We start from the raw sequence: 19,766 nt of genomic DNA on the forward strand, positions 1-19,766 counted from the left end.
CGTCATCCCCAATATTTATTGTGAGACCTCCCACAGTGCTGATCTTCAGTTGTCTGCCTACAGTCTATTAAAGGCAGAACATTTTTGGAATTTGACAGAGCAGAGGCCAGCACTTGTTGGCAAAGTGCTGAACCACGTAATGCAGTGAATTGATAAGTGAATAATTACTCATTTCTCAGTCTCAGTTTTAGGCAAGGGATAATGTCAAACCTTCTCACAATCTGGGAGTATTGCATGCGACCTTAAAGTTGTATATGCTTTCAGATCTCACTGATGTTATTCACTTCAATTATAATTAAGTTTTAAAGCATTTAGTGATTTTTGTTTAATGGAACATGCTTTGAGTTTCATCCAATTTTACATCATTCAGAATGGGAGAAGAATCAGAAGGTCCAAGCATCAAAGTCTTCATTGAGCAGTTTGCGGGAAGGATAATGGATTGGAGGTTGTTTGTCTGTGTATTTAGGGTATGTGCATTAGTTGCCATTTCTCCTGTGCTTCTATCCCCAGATCTTCATTTCTAATGAAGTTATGAAGTTGTTTGGATTCAACCAAGAGCAATATCAGAAGACAGGCTGGCAGAAGATGAAGACATTTGGCAGGAGAAAACGTGATCAGGTGGACAATATTTTGGTAAGTGCTTCAGTTTAGCAACTGTTCAGTATTATATTGTACCATTACATCACGACTATGAACACTGCATCCTACATCTGAATTTTCTATTATTTCAAATTGCAAATGCTTTATCTGTTTTTGGCTTACCTGTCTGGCTCTCCTGCATACATCCAGAAAATGCTTCAACTTTCTGATTGAATTGAAAACTTGAGTCCTCACTGGAGTAGTTTGCTGAAAATCAAGTCCTGCTATTCCTTAGTTGCCAGAAAACTTATTTAAAAATTCAGAAGTACATTGATTTCAGTGCAGTTGGCAAAGTAGTGTCATGTGTACTTCTTTAAATCCCAATGTTTGATTTTACTTTCTCTCCATGTTTCTTTCAGTCCTATGATGAGTTTATGACGAAGACCCAAGCTGAACCCAGTAAATATCTTGATGTTGGCAGCTCAAGCTCAACCAAACAGCAAATTCAAATCTGTACTCCACTGATACTGAGAAGCTGAAGATTAAACCGTGCTCTCTGCAGAGGTACTTTCAGTAAGGGATGTTAATTGTGTAACCTAATGAAGGGATGTCTCTTGTATTTCTCTTTCATACCCCAGTGGGACCCCTTCTGTCCAAATTAGTTGGTGATTAAATGGTTCTTGAGTGAAGGAGACCAGAACTTTTCCAGATACTTTACAGCAGGGAAACGTGCCTTTTGGCCCAACAGGCTATTGTGGTTATTTAGTCTCCATGCGACTCTACTCCCACTTTGTCTCATCCCATCAGTGCATCCTTTTGTATATTTCTCCCTGAGGTACTTATGTAATTTCCCCTTAAACATATTTGTGCCATTCAACTGAAGCATTCCTAGCATAAGCAAGTTCCATGTTGTCACTCTTCTCAGGGAAGAATATCTTGTTTTGAATTTCTGATTGGATTCGTTAATGTGAACTTTCTGTTCAGGTCAGCCTCACAAGTGAAAACATTTTTCCCTCCATGCAGCTCAAGCACCTTCAGCGAGGACCAGAGGCCTGACAGGAAGTTAACTTTAAAATATACAAACTTACCTCGGGGGATCAGTGTTCTTCATTTTATGGGTGGCAGTTGGAGTGGGAGGAGCGACAATGAGGACCAGAGACCCGATAGGATGATAACTTTAAAATATAAAAACTTAGCTTGGTGGAGCGAACACTGAGCAGGAACGGACATGAGACTGCTTGATAAGTGAGGCTTTTGAAGGTGCAGCAGAGTGATAGGCCACAGCGAGGCGCAGAGGACTGTTGGGTATATATTTGGGCAGCAGCTGAATCCTGATATACTACACGTGTCGTGTCTCCCCCCGCCCTCTTCTCTAACCAAAGAAAAGGACTCTCGTGTGTTGCTAAGGTAAGGCGTTTCAATTGATATTTCTTGTGTATCGTGTGATTGATTAAAAGTTCATTATTAGTTGGTTAGTTGAATAATATTTAACTTATAAATTTGTATAAATGAATTAAATAAGTAGAGATGGCTAGGCAGGTGATGTACTGTAGCTGTATGTTGTAGGAGCTGGCTGATCACATTGTGAAGGGCTGTGACCATATCTGCAGCAAGTGTTGGTTGCTCAAAGAGCTCTGGATCAGAATTGATGATCTGGAATCTGAGCTTCAAACACTGCGGCACATCCGGGAGGGGGAGAGTTACCTGGACGCAGTGGTTCAGGAGGCAGTCACACCTGGTAGATTAAGTAATTCAAATTCAGTTAGTGATCAGGAACAACAGGGTGTGACTGTAAGTGAGGCAGGAAGGGGGATTCTGAGTTCAGGAGTGGAGGAGCCTCAGCCCTTGACCTTGTCCAACAGGTGTGCGATTTTTGCTCCCTGTATGGATGAGGAAAAGCGCTGTGGACAGGATGAGCCAGCTGACCATGACACCATGGTTCAGAAGGCCACTCAAGAGTGGGAGCAAAAGGGGATTCTATCATTAGGGGGACAGATAGTATCTTTTACGAGCGGGATTGGGAGTCCCACATGGTGTGTAGCTGGACTGGTGCCAGGATGCAGGACATCTCCAACCGGCTTGAAAGGATATTGGAGCAGGAGGGAGAAGATCCAGTTGTTGTGATCCATGTTGGCACTAACAGCATAGGCAAGGCTAGGCAGGTGGGCCTGTGCGGGGAGTATCAAGCACTAGGAAGGAAATTGAAGAACAGGTCCTTGAGGGTCATAATCTCTGGATTACTGCCCGAGCCACGTGCTAATTGTCATAGGGGTAAGCAAGTCAGGGAAGTAAGCACGTGGCTAGGAGATTGGTGTGGGAACGAGGGATTCCACTTCATAGGACATTGGGCGATCAGTTTTGGAACAGGGGTGATCTGTACCGATGAGACAGTCTCCACCTGTACCGATGAGACAGTCTCCACCTGAACCGATTTGGAACCACTGTTCTGGTGAAAAGGATAAATAGGGTTGTCACTCGGACTTTAAACTTATTAGTCTGGGGAAAGGGAAAGCAACAGGGAGTATGGAGTCAAGCAGAACGATAAGCAACAGGTTAGCATGTGTGCAGGGTTTCAGTTCAAGGCAGACCAGGAATGAAGCAAAAACGAAGGATAACTTTGGACATATTACGAGAGATGTTGGAAATCATGAGTGTAAGAAAATTAGCATTAAGGCACTTTACCTGAATGCTCATAGTATTTGTAACAAAGTAGATGAATTAACAGCACAAATCATCATGATTGATGATGATGTGGTAGGCATCACAGAGACATGGTTGCAGGGGGTTTAGGACTGGCAGTTAAACATCCAAGGATTTACAACTTATCGAAAAGAGAGGGAGGTGGGCAGAGGGTGCAGGGTTGCCTTATTAGTTCAGAATGAAATTAAATCCATGGCACTGAATGACATAGGATCAGATGATGTGGAGTCGAAGAACCACAAAGGCAAAAAAAACAGAATGGGAGTTACGTACTGACCTCACAGCAGTGGTCAGGACCAAGGGCACAAGATGTACCAGAAAATAGATAGGGCATGTCAGAATGGCAAGGTCAAGGTGACCATGGGGTACTTGAATATGCAAATGACCTAGTTGAATAATGTTGCCGGTTGATCCAAACAAAGGGTATTCATGGAATGCTTTACAGGATGTCTTTTTGGAACAGCTTGTGATGGAGCCCTCGAGGGAGCAGGCTATTCTGGACTTAGTTTTATGTAATGAGCCAGACTTCATAAAAAATCTTAAAGTCAGGGAACACTTAGGAGGCAGCAATCATAATATGGTAGAGTTCAGGCTGCAGTTTGAAAGAGAGAAGGCAAAATCGGATATAATGGTGTTACAGTTAAATAAAGGTAATTACAGGGGCATGAGAGAGGAACTGAGGAAAATCAACTGGAAGCAGAGCCTAGTGGGCAAGACAGGAGAGCAACAATGGCAGGAGTTTCTGGGTGTTTCCGGATGGGGGGAGGTGGATTTAGAGAGCCATGGCTGACAAAGGAAGTCAGGAAATGTATCAAAGAAAAAGAGAGAGCCTATGAAGTGGCCGGGAAGACTGGGAAATCAGAAGATTGGGAAGACTACAAAAACAAACAGAGGATAACAAAGAGAGAAATAAGGAAGGAGAGGATCAAATATGAAGGTAAGCTCACCAGTAAAATTAGAAATGTTAGTGAAAGTTGCTTTCAATACATAAGAAACAGATGAGTGGCAAAAGTAGAAATTGAGCTGTTCCAAATTGATGCAGGAAGGCTCGAGATGGGAGTTAATAGCTGAAGAACTTAATAAGTACTTTGTGTCAGTCTTCACAGTGGAAGACATGAGTAATATACCAACAATTAAGGAAAATCAGGGAGCAGAGTTTAGTATGGTTGCCATTACAAAAGAGAAAGTGCTAGAAAAGCTAAAAGGTCTAAAAATTGATAAATCTCCTGGCCCGATGGGCTACATCCTAGAGTTCTGAGGGAAGTGGCTAAGGAAATAGAGAAGGCGTTTGTTGTGATCTTTCAAAAATCAGTCGAGTCAGGGAAAGTCCCAGATGATTGGAAAATCGCTGTTGTAACCCCCTTGTCCAAGAAGGATCAAGGCAAAAAATGGAAACTTATAGGCCGATTAGCCTAACCTCGGTTGTCAATAAAATTCTCGAATATGTTGTTAAGGATGATGTTTCTAAATCCTTGGAAGTGCAGGGTCAGATTAGAACGAGTCCACATTGATTTAGTAAGGGGAGATCGTACCTGACAAACCTGTTCGAATTCTTTGAAGACGTAACAAGTAGGTTAGACCAGGGAAACCCAGTGTATGTTATCCATCTCGACTTCCAAAAGGCCTTTGGTAAGGTGCATCATGGGAGGCTGCTGACTAAGGTGAGGGCCCATGGTGTTTGAGGTGAGCTACTGGCATGGATTGAGGATTGGCAGTCTGAAAGAAGGCAGAGAGTTGGGATAAAAGGTTCTTTTTCGGAATGGCAGCTGGTGACAAGTGGTGTCCCGCAGGATTCCGTGTTGGGGCCGCAGCTGTTCACTTTATATATTAATGATCTGGATGAAGGGAGCTGGGGGCTTTCTGGTAAAGTTCACCGATGATAAGTAGTTAGGTGGACAGGCAGGATGTTCTGAGGAGGTGGGGAGGCTGCAGAAAGATTTAGACCGTTTTGGAGGGTGGTCCAGGAAATGGCTGATGAAATTCAACGTGAGCAAATGCAAGGCCTTTGAAAAAAAGAATACAGGTATGGGCTATTTTCTAAACGGTGAGAAAATTCCTTAAGCCAAAGTACAAAGAGATCTGGGAGTGCTAGTCCAGGATTCTCTCAAGGTTGACTTATAGATTGAGTCCGTGGTTAAGAAAGCAAATGTAATGTCATTTATCTCAAGAGGGTTGGAATATAAAAGCATTGATGTGCTTCTGAGACTTGATAAAGCTCTAGTTAGGCCCCATTTAGAATGCTGTGTCCAATTTTGTGCCCCACACCTCAGGAAGGACATACTGGCACAAGTGTGTGCCCAGCAGAGACTCACGGATGATCCCTGGAATGGTAGGCATAACATATGATGAACGGCTGAGGAGCCTGGTATTGAATTCATTAGAGTTTAGAAGGTTGAGGGGAGATCTAATAGAAACTTACAAGATAACGCATGGCTTAGAAAGGGTGGAAGCTAGGAAGTTGTTCCCGTTAGGCAGGGAAACTAGGGCCCGTGTGCACAGCCTTAGAATGAGAGGGCGTCAATTTAGAATGGAAATGAGGAGACATTTCTTCAGCCAGAATTCATTGCCATGGAGCACAGTGGAGGCTGGGATGTTGGGTGTCTTCAAGGCAGAGATTGATAAATTCTTGATCCCACAAGGAATTAAGGGCTACGGAGAGAGTGTGGGTAAGTGGAGTTGAAATGCCCATCAGCCATGATTAAATGGCGGAGTGGACTCAATGGGCCAAATGGCCTTACTTCCACTCCTCTGTCTTATGGTCTTCATTTTTAAACTTCTCTATCAAATCTCATTTTTAAAGTTCTCTATCCAGTCACTAGTTTATACAGTTAATGGTCGGGCCCTGGGTGTGTTGCTGAATAAAGAGACCTCGGGATGCAGGTGCATAGTTCCTTGAAAGTGGAGTTGCAGGTAGAGAGGGTGGTGAAGAAGGTATTTGGCGTGCTTGCCTTCATTGGTCAGAACATTGACTGTAGTGGTTGAAGTGTTATGTTGCAGCTGTACAGAACATTAGTGAGGCCTCGTCTGGAATACTGCATACAGTTCTGATCACTTTTCTGTAGGAAGGATGTTAAATCTGAGAGAGTGCAGAAAAGATTTACAAGGATGTTGCCGGGACTGAGCTGCAGGGAGAGGCTGAATAGGCTGAAGTATTTTCCCATGGAGCATTGGAGGCTGAAGGGTTTTTTGTAGAGGTTTATGAAATCATGAGGGGTATGGATAGGTTGAGTAGCCAAGATTTTTTCCTAGGGCAGGAAATAGAGGTCATAGGTTTAAGGTGAGAGGGAAAGATTTAAAAAGGGCCTGACGGATAACTTTTCAGGCAGAAGGAGCTGCACACATGGAATGAGCTGCCAGAGTGGTGGAGAGGGGTACAATTACAACTTGTACCTTTTAAAAGGCATTGGGATGGGTACATGAATAGGAAGGGTTGAGAAGGATTTGGGCCAAATGCTGGCAAACTGGGACTAGATCACGTTGGGATATCTGGTTGGTGCGGATGAGCTGGGTCTGTTGTGTAACTGACTCTGTGACATCATGCATTTTGACGTCAATGCTGAATCAACCTTTTGAGATAAAATATTTCATGGTCAGAGCTATCTGGAGTTTAATGTCTTTTTTTGAAAAAATGCATTTGTAATGAAGTCAATCTGTTTACTCTGTATGTGAAAAAGAAAGAATGGATCATTATTTTTAAAGAGGAAATGATGGCTGAAGGTTGTACATTTGCTGCTGCAGAATATTATATGTTCATACAGAATATAATTCTACTGGGTAAGTTTTTGAGATGTGCCTTAAAGCAGTCTAGTGGGTGAAAGATTTCTACGAAGTATTGAGTATTGTTGGAATAGAGAACTGCCACATACACTGTGATCCGACCCCCATGCTGTAAGTTTTCAAACAATTAAATCATTGCCCATTCATATTCAATCCCCTTTTGTACATGAAATGTGACCTTTGTTTTGCTTCCCACTTCCCTATCTCTATCTACTGAGGATCTGAATCCTGAATGCAGACTGAGGTAACCAGTTGTTGTCAGGAACAACCACTTCCCACATGCTCTTACGAACTAAAATGGGAACAAAATAGCTTCTTAATGCAAATAATATGACAAAATGGCTTCTAGGCTGCAAATTGACAGTTCTGCTAAAAGCTGCATAAAATGGCATTTAACGCTGTTCGAGCTGCATAATTGACTAATCACAGTCTGCCTCAACAGAGATTAGCAGACAATGCTTCCTTTACAGCATAGAAATAACTAGACTAGATGATATATTACTGGCCAATCTAACTGACCTTCAAGTGCTGGTGCAAAGATTCGGTTAGTGAGATAAGAGTGGCTTAAGTGTTGGAAAATAAAGTTGGTTCCCAGGAAATATCATTGCACCAAGTTGCTGTCAGTTAAGATTATTTCGTAACTTGATTGGTACTACGCGATAATGGCTTGTACCTTTAAGAAAAGTATAAAAATATCTTTGTTTTAAGCCATGCGTGCAGCTCCTCTGAGGAACACGGAAGTGTATAACCTCTGTGTTTCTGGGCGATCTGTGCCCGGCCATATGAAAAATAAAGAATGAAGTCTTAAAGAACCAGACAGAATGTGAGTGCTTATTGACCAATCACGGAACAGAACCCCCCCCCCCCCGCCAGCGATCTGATCAAAATCACCAGTGACAAAAATCACACTGAGGCCCAAGTGCTCTCCTGTCCTGAGCATTTCAGCAGGAGGGAATGAATGAAGGGAAGAAGCTTTCTCGAAGTGTTTCACCAAGTATCATTGTGGATGATGAAATCAGTGAGCGACTAGGTGAGAAATACTCTCCCAGCTATGGTAGCGTAATTCAGAACAACTTGTAAACTTGAAATCACCAACTGAGAAGAGTGAAGTGATGCCAGCAATGAGGAACAGACTCCCACGCCATCACACTGTCTCTGTTCATGTCACACTCAAACAGCCATGTTGCCTGAAACCGATGAGCTGCCTGAATTCCAAATTGGTGCAAGAATTTTAGTTAGTAGCATCCAACCAGGGACACTTCGCTTCAAGGGCAGGACTAGCTTTGCCAATGGCTTTTGGGCTGGTGCGGGGCTGGATACGCCAGAAGGCCATAATAATGGGACATGTGATGGAGGTTGAGCCAGAGCTTTCAAAAGAATTAGCAGAACTGCAGGCGGAAGAGTTTGGTCGAAGTAATAATCCTGGAGGGCAAGTAGACTTTAAGCTCCGTCCATTAAAAACAACTTGAATGATCAAAATGCAAGTAATCAGTTTTCTGAACCAAGTAAGTTTGACTTGCTGCACGTTATTAATGAATCTAGCAAGGCAGTGGAAACTTTTGGAGATGACCAAAATTGAAAAGAGAGCTTGTCCAAGTCTGGTGAGGAGGAACGGTTGGCAAACTTGAGTGAAGACCAGAATGAAGAAACATGAACTGGAATGATGTGTTCACAGAGAAGGCATCCAAGGCAGTACTGGAGACAGAAACCAAAATCAATACCAATGTGTCTGTGTGTTCTTCCAGTGCACAATGGGAGGGGTTTTCACTCAATATCCATGAGATCTCTTCAACTCCTCTGTTGGATTTACTGAACAGGGAAAAGGACCAACTTGAGGTTCAATTTAAAGTACCATTCCTCGAGCCTGAATCTGAGGAAATTCATTAGGAGCACGTGGACATTAAAGGAGAGGAACCCAAGGACAATTGTGAGGATAGGGAAGACTTTAACAGAGATGACCTGAAGAGCAGTGACTCAAAAGCCAATTCTTTGGTTGATATGATATAGGTAGACAATCCTTTAACCTGAATCCCGAAATCCGAAAACTCAAGTCCGAAGTTGTTTTTGTGAAGTTATTTCCTCATTAACATGGTTGTTTGGCATATCACTCAGATGTGACGTAGTGGTGGGTGGGGGGTAGCAGCACTGGCAAACCACAATTCTGTTTCATCGCCCCATTTTACAGAGTGAGTGTGCTCCTCCGGTATCATATTTAATCATTTCACCATCAAACTGTCACTTATTCTGAAATTTGAAGAGTTCTAAATTCCGAGAACCAGCTGGTTCCGAGCATTTCAGATAAAGGATTGTGCACCTGAGCTATCTCCCTTTGTCAAGGACACTGTTGAACAATTGCATGAAATCACAAAGTCTCGAGCTGAGAAGATCCAACTTACTAATCAAGGATTACAGTTCAAATTGGATGTTGAATCCTGGCCCAGGTCGCCGTCCAAGGATCGAGAGGAGGAACACAAGACTGTTCTCCAATTGGAGACTTCTGAAAGAGCTGACAGTGATGATGATAAGGAGGAGGTATTATCTCCAGATCATTGTCCTCGACCTGCAAGTATTAATTTTGAACCTGTTTTGGGATGGATTTGAATTTCAAGAATTGGAGATGTGTTATTGGTCTCGAAGCATTGATGCAATTGTTTTATCAATAATTCCAGAGCTTCTTCAATTCCCATATTTTAACATACTTACAGGATTGTCATTGTTTCTGTGACAATATGTCAAAATACAACTCTACTTTTTTCAGGCACTTTTTGCAGGTCTCATTTTCAGAAATTACCCTGAGTGTTCCCCTTTACTAAGGACCCTTTACAAAAAGACTGTTAAATTGTTAAATTTCCTAAAATGGACATTACTTTCTCCATGGTAACTCGTAACAAGCCATATTTCTTGTGATTGCATAGTTTGAAGAATATTCACTGGTTTCATCACAATGTATCTGACCCAAAACTGTTCAAAAGCTGTATTCTCCCCATCCTCCACGCTCCATGATAGTCAGCAGTGGGATCTCTCCCTTTGTCAGCCACATGAAATATTGCTCGGTGTGATGTGTTCTTTTCATAACAAATGTATTTTTAAAGCTCAGGAAGACCACTTGGGATACTTTGCAACTTTGGAAAGATGATTTTTTCCACCACCTTGATCAAGTCAACTATTTTTAGATTAGATTAGATTAGATTACATTACAGTGTGGAAACAGGCCCTTCGGGCCAACATGTCCACACCGACCTGCCGAAGCGCAACCCACCCATACCCCTACATTTACCCCTTACCTAACACTACGGGCAATTTAGCATGGCCAATTCACCTGACCTGCACATCTTTGGACTGTGGGAAGAAACCGGAGCACCCGGAGGAAACCCACGCAGACACGGGGAGAACGTGCAAACTCCACACAGTCAGTCGCCTGAGGCCAAAGTACACAGACCAATAGTCTGTGTACTTTGCAACAGGGTAGCCTAGTGTTTGGCACAAGTGGGCAGGAAGAATTGGCCAAACGCCTGGCAGAGTTGGAATTGAGTCATTAGGCACTCGATGACCTGGTAGATGACCAAAATTCATTTGATGAGGACTTTGGGCTGCGCTGTAGCAAAGTGCAGCAGCCAGTACAGGAGGCCCCGTCTCCAAAGGATGTGCCTCTGAAAATCCAAAGGGAACCTTACTTTTCTGTAGCTTCTAATGCTTTAGAGGTTGAGAAGATGGTTCATGCAGTGGCTGAGGAAGTTGAAGGAACTTGGCCACGATCCAGGAGATCTACGAATACCCCCAGACTATCTTGAGAATAATAAATGGAAAGATGTAGAGAGTGTGAGCAAAAGAGTTTTATTGTGAGGTGAGCTTCAGCTTTTGCGTTTGAACACAAAATTGTTTTTTCTCAATTAAGCAAGAAAGCTGTGGGTTAATAGTGCTCCACAGCAGCTCTGATTGATGATATGTATAACAGAGCATGTTAAAAACATTATCTCGATGCTGATGACAGCTTTGAATTCAATTTCCCATTTTGCCCCTTCCCTAAAAGTCCAAAGCCCCTTTCTCCTCCACTGTTTGTACTCTCCCATTGTTAATTTATCATCATCAACCTCCTCCTCATCCTGTTATTCACTAAATCCCATCTGTCACCACTTTGCCAACTCTGAGAATCTATAGTTTCTGTTTCTATTTAATAATATATGGTGTCTCTTCCAGTCACTCATTTTTTTTAATTCTTCTGTATCATCTGTCTTTCCATTGGTTGATAATACAACATATAATTATTAATCATCTTCTTAAAACTCTCCAGAATCTTGATCGTCCACGGGTCACTCCATAATTTTCAGATGAAGAAAGCCTTAAAAGTTGCACTTTTCAGTCTGAATTTGTGCTGTGTTGAGGTTCCCAAAATTGACCAAAATATTCTAAGATCTTATGCAACTTAATGGCTTAAATCATTTGTGTGCAGTTGGAAGTGTCAGTTTTTTTTTAATGGCCATATCTATCACTTTAGATGGCCTGTATGTTTGAATACTTTGTGGCCTTTTTCTCTGATCTGATTAGGATCTTACCATTTCAGGTGTAATTCCTTTTCTTATCCACTCAATGTATTACCTTCATCTCACTCTCAAATTCAATTCCATCTTCCGGTAAATATTCTTCTGTATCTGTCATTGCAAGGCAATTCCATCTCTGTCCCTTCAACCCAAGTTGGAATCGTTTAGTTTCCTTCTCTTAAATTCCCAAGTCAAGATTGTGTTTATTACTATAACAATTAAGGGCAATCTGAGCATGGGCTCCTGTGGGCCCCTTCCATTCTCCACACCTTTCTAGTGTGAAATCTTTACTTTACCCTGAACCTTGCATTTTCCCAACCACCTCTGTCCATTTGACTGTGCTCCCCTTCATTTGAGGTGCTTTTGAGTTTTGCCATTGGTCTCCTCAGAGGCAACTTCTTGAAATAATTTCTGAAAATCCACGTAAACCATGTACACTTTTTTCGGACTATTCTGCTCTTTTATTAATACATCCTTGTCAAATTATTTGATAGTTCACAACCTGCTAATTAGAAATTCATGCTAATTGCTCCTGATTAGCTACTGTCTCTTGAAGTGCTTGTATTTATCTCCATATTTTCAACTCTTAATTTACCAACAAATGAAGCAAAATTAACTGTTTGAGAAATTCCTGTTTTTCTTATTTTGATCGAGGAGTTAGCTGCCTGACAATCCTCTGGTCAACTTTTAGGAGGTAATAATTGGAGCCATGATTGTTTGCTTTCTATTTACAGCATGTCCCACAGATGTCATTCATTTTGTTTCAAAGATTTGCCTCATTTTATGTTGTGGTGCCTTCCTTAGTATTATATTAGTAAGCTTGTCGAATACATCTGCACCTACCCTTGGTCGTTCTGCAATCCTATTAAACCCCTTCTTGAATCTCTCTTTTGCCTTCTCTCCTGCAATCAATGATATTCTAAATTTATCCTTGGTTCAGATCGTGGAGCAAACAGTTGCTACTTTATATATTTTGAACAGTATTCCTTTTTGTTTTCCATGTAGCGATCTAACAAGCTTTTTTTGGGGGGGAGGGCGTATCTAATGTAATTTTTTCTCCGTTACCCTTTTACTTCTTCCAGCTTGTATTTAACATGACGAGAGAAATTCTCACTGAGATGTTTTCTGAAGACCCCAGTGCCAGCCAAGCCCCATGGATGAAGCCAAGCCGAATTAGCTCTGCTTTCTTCAAACGAGCGAGGAATTTAAATGAAGTGAAGGTAATAATTCCATGTAATCCTTTTGTCCTACTTGTCAGTAATAATGTTGCAAATGCACTGCTAGTTGGAGCCTCGGATGCTGCCTGACCTGCTGTGCTTTTCCAGCACCGCTCTAATCTAGACTCTGGTTTCCACCATCTGCAGGCCATGTTTTTACCTGGAGCTAAAATACGTAGATTGTGTAAGTGAGTGACTCAATTTGTAAACAGTGGCCACTATCCTGACTTGGAATTCTGCCACTGCTTTTTTCAAGTTCTTCCCTAATGAGATTGTGGGTCTTGGTTAGCACCATCTTGTCAAGATTAGAGTGGTGCTGGTGTAGCACAGCAGGTCAGGCAGCATCTAAAGAGCAGGAAAAATCAACGTTTCGGGCAAAAGCCTTTCACCCTCGGATGCTGCCTGACCTGCTGTGCAACGCCAGCACCACTGTAATCTTGACTCTGATCTCCAGCAACTGCAGTACCCACTTCCATCTACCATTTTCTCAAGGACAACTAGGAAGGGGCAATAAATGCTAGCCCACATTTATATTAACACACACATTCCAGGAATGAACAAAAAAAATTACTCAAAGCTCATTGAGCACCAAGGAACTCCATTTTAATTCTAAACTCCTCAATGAACATTTTCTAAATGACTCCTAGGGTCTGGGCATCGCCAGCTGGCCAGCCTTTATTGACTGATCCTAGTTGATTTTGAGAACCTGGTGAGCTATCTTTTGTAACCACTGCAGTCCATGTGCTGTAGGTAGACTCACAATGCCCTAAAGGGGGTATTCCAGGGATTTGATACAGCAATCCTGAAGAACCAGTGATATTTTTCTAAATCAGACTGGTGCGTGGCTTGTAGGGGCTTTTGCAAGTGACAGTCCTGTGTATCTGCTGTTCTTGTCCTTCTAAATCTAAATGGTCATAGATTTGGGAGGATCTGGCTAAAGATCTTTGAATTTCTGCAATGCATCTTGTAGATTGTACACACTGCTGCTACTGAGTGGAGGGTGGTGGAGGGCCTGGCTGCTTGCAAATGTGGTGCCAATCAAGTGGGCTGCTTTGTCTTGGATGTGGGGAGCTTATTGTGTGTTACTGGAGCTGCACTCATCCAGACAAGTGGGGCGTATTCCATCAGACTCCTGACTTGTGCTTTGTACTCGGTGGATTTGCTATGGGGATTCAGGAGGTGAGTTATACACCACAGTATTCCAAGTCTCTGAACCATTTCTCTAATTTGTGGGAACGTGCTGTGTGAAAGTTTGTTGCAGCTTTTTGACGATATTATAATAGTGAATATACTTCAAAGGTTGGGAACAACATGGTACAAGTGTGAAATGTGATGTATATTTGCAAGTTGATTTTGGCAATTTGAGGTTAAGGTGGATGACTTGAGCATTGGTTTCAAAGTATTGTCCAACACGCAGACCAAGTTCTTTACTATTACAACAATGCAACTTCTATTTTACTGTGGCACTGACATTGAAGTGTACACTGGATGACTCCTTCCAGTAACTCAGACTTGCAACACTGCAATGTGAACTTTTTACCACGGTCTAAAGTCAACATCAAGCTGCTCATTGTCTAGCCTGACTTCACTTTGTGCACAGTTTGTGAAGTATTGCACTTTGCCAGGGACTGAGAATGGGCATGTGTAAATCAGCTTTTCATTCACAGAGCAAATTTGGAACTGTTCATTTCCTTTGTTTTGTCTTTATAACTCGACTCTGATGTGTCTTCAGTCTGAACTGTACTATTTCCCACACCTACATTTCCAGGCAGATCTTCAGGAAGGGCTTATGCCCGAAACGTCGATTCTCCTGTTCCTTGGATGCTGCCTGACCTGCTGCGCTTTTCCAGCAACACATTTTTGCTCTGATCTCCAGCATCTGCAGTCCTCACTTTCTCCTCCAATATAAAAACTTACCTTGGCAGAGCAAACACTGAGCAGGAATGGACACGAGACTGCTGGGTAAGTGAGGCTTTTAAAGGAGCAGCAGAGGGAGAGGGCACAGCAAGGCACAGCGGACTGGTGGGTATATAGTTGGGCAGTAGCTGAATCCCAAGATGCTACACGTGTAGTGTCACCCCCGCCCCCTCCTCTAACCAAAAAAATGGCCTCCCGTGTGTTGCTAAGGTAAGGTGTTTCAATTGATATTTCTTGTGTTTCGTGTGATTGATTAAAAGTTGGCTATTAGTTAGTTAGTTGAATAAGACCATAGAGAAGTACTAGAAATTATTTAATTCATAAATTTATATAAATGAATTAAATAAGTAGAGATGGCTGGACAGGTGATGTGCTGTAGCTGTATGGTGTGGGAGCTGGCTGATCCCATTGTGAAGGGCAGTGACCATATCTGCAGCAAATGTTGTTTGCTAAAAGAACTCCGGATCAGAATTAATGATCTGGAATCTGAGCTTCAAACGCTGCGGCACATCCGGGAGGGGGAGAGTTACCTGCTTTGTTTCAGGAGGCAGTCACACCTGGTAGATTAAGTAATTCAAATTCAGTTAGTGATCAGGAACAACAGGGTGTGACTGTAAATGAGGCAGGAAGGGGAATTCGGAGTTCAGGAATGGAGGAGCTTCAGCCCTTGACCTTGTCAAACAGATATGCAATTTTTGCTTCCTGTATGGGTGAGGAAAAGGGCTGTGGGCAGGATAAGCCAGCTGACCACTGCAACATGGTGCAGAAGGCCATTCAAGAAGGGGAGTAAAAAGACAAGTAGTTGTTACAGGGGATTCTGTAATTAGCGGACAGATAGTATCCTTTGTAAACTGGATTGGGAGTCCCACATGGTGTGTTGCCTGCCCGGTGCCAGGGTGCCAGACATCTCCGATTAGCTTGAACGGATATTGGAGCAGGAGGGAGAAGATCCAGTTGTTGTGATCCATGTTGGCACTAACAGCATAGACAAGGCTAGGCATGTGGGCCTGTGTGGGGAATATCAGACACTAGGAAGGAAATTGAAGAACAGGTCCTCGAGGGTCATAATCTCTGGATTACTGCCCGAGCCACGTGCTAATTGTCATAGGGATAAGCAAGTTAGGGAAGTAAACACGTGGCTAGGAGATTGGTGTGGGAACGAGGGATTCCATTTCATGGGACATTGGTATCAGTTTTTGGAACCTGGGCGATCTGTACCGATGAGACAGTCTCCACCTGAACCGATCTGGAACCAGTGTTCTGGTGAAAAGGATAAATCGAGTGGTCACTAGGACTTTAAACTTATGAGTCTGGGGAAAGGGAAAGCAACAGGGAGTATGGAGTCAAGTAGAAAGATAAGCAGCGGGTTAGCATGTGTGCAGGGTTTAAGTTCAAGGCAGACTAGAATTGAAGCAAAAAAGAAGGATGACTTCGAACATATTAGTAGAGATGTTGGAAATCATGAGGATAAGAAAACTAGCATTAAGGCACTTTACTTGAATGCTCGTTGTATTCATAACAAAGTAGATGAATTAACAGCACAAATCATGATGAATGATTATGATGTGGTAGGCATCACAGAGAGGTGGTTGCAGGGGGTTCAGGACTGGCAGTTAAACATCCAAGGATTTACAACTTCGAGAGAGAGAGAGGGCAGAGTGGCCTTTTTAGTTCAGAATGAAATTAAATCTATGGCACTGAATGACATAGGGTCAGATGATGTGGATTCTGTGTGGGTGGAGTTGAGGAACCACAAAGGCAAAAAAACCATAATGGGCGTTATGTACAGACCTCCCAGCAGTGTTCAGGACTTGGGGCACAGATGTACCAGGAAATAGATAGGGCATGTCAGAAAGGCAAGGTCACAATGATCATGGGGAGCTTCAATATGCAAAGGACTGGGTGAATAATGTTGCCAGTGGATCCAAAGAAAGGGAATTCATGGAATGCTTACAGGATGGCTTTTTGGAACGGCTTGTGATGGAGCCTACAAGACAGCAGGCTATTTTGGACTTAGTGCTATGTAATGAGCCAGATGTTGTAAAAGATCTTAAACTAAGGGAGCACTTAGGAGGCAGCGATCATAATATAGTCGAGTTCAGTCTGCAATTTGAAAGAGAGAAGGCAAAATTGGATGTAATGGTGTCAAAGTTAAATGAAGGTAATTACAGGGGTATGAGAGAGGAACTGATGCAAATCGACTGGAAGCAGAGCCTAGTGGGGAAGACAGTAGAGCAACAATGGCAGGAGTTTCTGGGTGTAATTGAGGACACAAAGGTTCAGCCCAAAACAAAGGAAGATTATACGGGGGTGGGGGGAGGGGGGTGGCGGGGGCAATAGACAGCCATGGCTGACAAAGGAAGTCAGGAAATCTATCAAAGAGAGTGAGTAAGCCTATAAAGTGACCAAGAGAACTGGGAAATCAGAAGATTGGGAAGACTGTGAAAACAAACAAAGACAGAAATAAAGAAGGAGAGGATCAAATCAGCTCACCAGTAATATTAGAAATGATAGTAAAAATTATTTTCAATACATAAGAAACAAACGAGAAGCAAAAGTAGAAATTGGGCCATTTCAAATTGATACAGGAAGGCTTGTGATGGGAGATAAGGAAATAGCTGAAGAACTTAATCAGTCTTTACAGTGGAAGGCATGAGTAATATCCCCAACAGTGAAGGAGAGTTGGGGGCAGAGTTGAGTATGGTATCCATTACAACAGAGAGAGTGCGAGAAAAGCTAACAGGTGTAAAAATTGATAAATCCCCTGGCCCAGATGGGCTCCATTCCAGGTGTTCTGAGAGACGTGTCTGAGGAAATAGCAGAGGCATTGGTTGTCACTGGAGTCAGGGAAAGTCCCAGATGATTGGAAAATCACTTTTGTAACTCCCTAGTTCAAGGAAGGATCAAGACAAAAGATGAAAATTATAGGTTGCTTCGCCTAACCTCGGTTGTAGGAAAATTCTAGAATCCATCATTAAGGATGAGATTTGTAAGTTCTTGGAAGTGCAGGGTCTGATTAAAACAAGCCAGCATGGATTTAGTAAGGCAAGGTCATGCCTGAAAAACTTGTGGGCATTCATTGAAGAGGTAACAAGTAGGTTAGACCAGGGAAACCCAGTGGATGTGATCTATCTAGACTTCCAAAAGGCCTTTGGTAAAGTGCCTCATGGGAGCCTGCTGAGTAAGGTGATGGCCCATGGTGTTTGAGGTGAGCTACTGGCATAGATTGAGGCTTGGCCGTCTGAAAGAAGGCAGAGAGTTGGGATAAAAAATTCTTTTTCGGAATGACAAGTGGAATCCCGCAGGGTTCAGTGTTGGGGCCGCAGCTGTTCTCTTTATATATTAATGATCTGGATGAAGGGAACTGGGGGCTTTCTGGTGAAGTTCACCAATGATAAGAAGTTAGGTGGACAGGCAGGATGTTCTGAGGAGGTGGGGAGACTGCAGAAAGATTTAGACAGTTTAGGAGAGTGGTCCAGGAAATCGCTGATGAAATTCAATGTGAGCAAATGTGAGGCCTTGCACTTTGGAAAAAAGAATACAGGCCTGGGCTATTTTCTAAACGGTGAGAAAATTCATAAAGCCAAAGTACAAAGGGATCTGGGAGTGCTAGTCCAGGATTCTCTAAAGATTGACTTGCAGGTTGAGGCCGTGGTGAAGAAAGCAAATGTAATGTTGTCATTTATCTCAAGAAGGTTGGAATATTAAAGCAGTGATGTGCTACTGAGACTTTATAAAGCTCGAGATAAGCCTCACTTCGAACACTGAGACCTATTTTGGGCCCCACACATCAGGAAGGACATACTGGCACTGGAGTGTGTCCAGCAGAGATTCACACGTATGATCCCTGGAATAGTAGGCTGAACATAAGATGAATATCTGAGGATCCTGGGATTGTATTCATGAGAGTTTAGAAGGTTGAAGGGAGATCGACAAGAAACTTAGAAGATAATGCATGGCTTAGAAAGGGTGGACGCTGGGAAGTTGTGTCCATTAGGCAGGGAGACTAGGACCCATGGGCACAGCCTTAGAATTAGAGGGGGTCAATTTAGAACGGAAATGAGGAAACATTTTGTCAGCCAGAGAGTGGTTGGCCTGTGGAATTCATTGCCACGGAGGCCGGAATGTTAAATGTCTTCAAGGCAGAGATTGATAAATACTTGATCTCGCAAGGAATTAGGGGCTACGAGGAGAGAGCCGGTAAGTGAAGTTGAAATGCCCATCAGCCATGATTGACTGGTGGAGTGGACTCGATGGGTCGAATGGCCTTACTTCCACTCCTATGTCTTATGGTCTTCATTTTTAAACTTCTCTATCAAATCTCGTTTTCAAAGTTCTCCATCCGGTCACTAGTTTATACAGTTAATGGTCGGGCCCTGGGGAGTGTTGCTGAACAAAGAGACCTTGGGATGCAGGTGCATAGTTTCTTGAAAGAGGAGTTGCTGGTAGAAAGGGTGGTGAAGAAGGCATTTGGCATGCTTGCCTTCAATGGTCAGAACATTGATGTAGTGGTTGAGGCATTGCGTTGCAGCTGTACAGGACATTGGTGAGGCCTCGTCTGGAATACTGCATACACTTCTGATCGCCTTTCTATAAGAAGGATGTTAAACTTGAGAGAGTGCAGTAAAGATTTACAAGGATGTTGCTGGGACTGACTTACAGGGAGAGGCTGAATAGGCTGAAGTACTTTTCCCCAGAGCATTGGAGGCTGAAGGGTTTTTGCAGAGGTTTGTAAAATCATGAGGGGTATGGATAGGATGAATAGCCAAGATTTGTTTCCCAGGGCAAGGGAGTCATAAACTAGAGGGCAAAGGTTTAAGGTGAGAAGTGAAGATTTAAAAAGGGCCTGAGAGGCAACTTTTTCAGGCAGAGGGTGCTGCATACAGAGTGGTGGAGAGGGGTTCAATTTTAATTTTGTGAAAGCATCGGGATGGGTACATGAACAGGAAAGGTTGAGAAGGATATGGACCAAATGCTGGCAAACTGGGACTAGATCAGTTGAGGTATCTGGTTTGTGCGGGTGAGTTGGGTCAATTGT

General features: G+C 42.8%; 1 pseudogene; it reads left to right on the forward strand.

The window, feature by feature from the left end:
• The window catches only part of LOC148149211 (centrosome-associated protein 350-like), a 741,086-nt pseudogene that overhangs the window by 237,141 nt on the left and 484,179 nt on the right, over positions 1 to 19,766 (forward strand).

Source organism: Chiloscyllium plagiosum, unplaced genomic scaffold, assembly GCF_037043375.1.
Source record: "Chiloscyllium plagiosum isolate Xiang-an unplaced genomic scaffold, Cpla_swu_hap1 HiC_scaffold_9, whole genome shotgun sequence".
NCBI lineage: Eukaryota > Metazoa > Chordata > Chondrichthyes > Orectolobiformes > Hemiscylliidae > Chiloscyllium > Chiloscyllium plagiosum.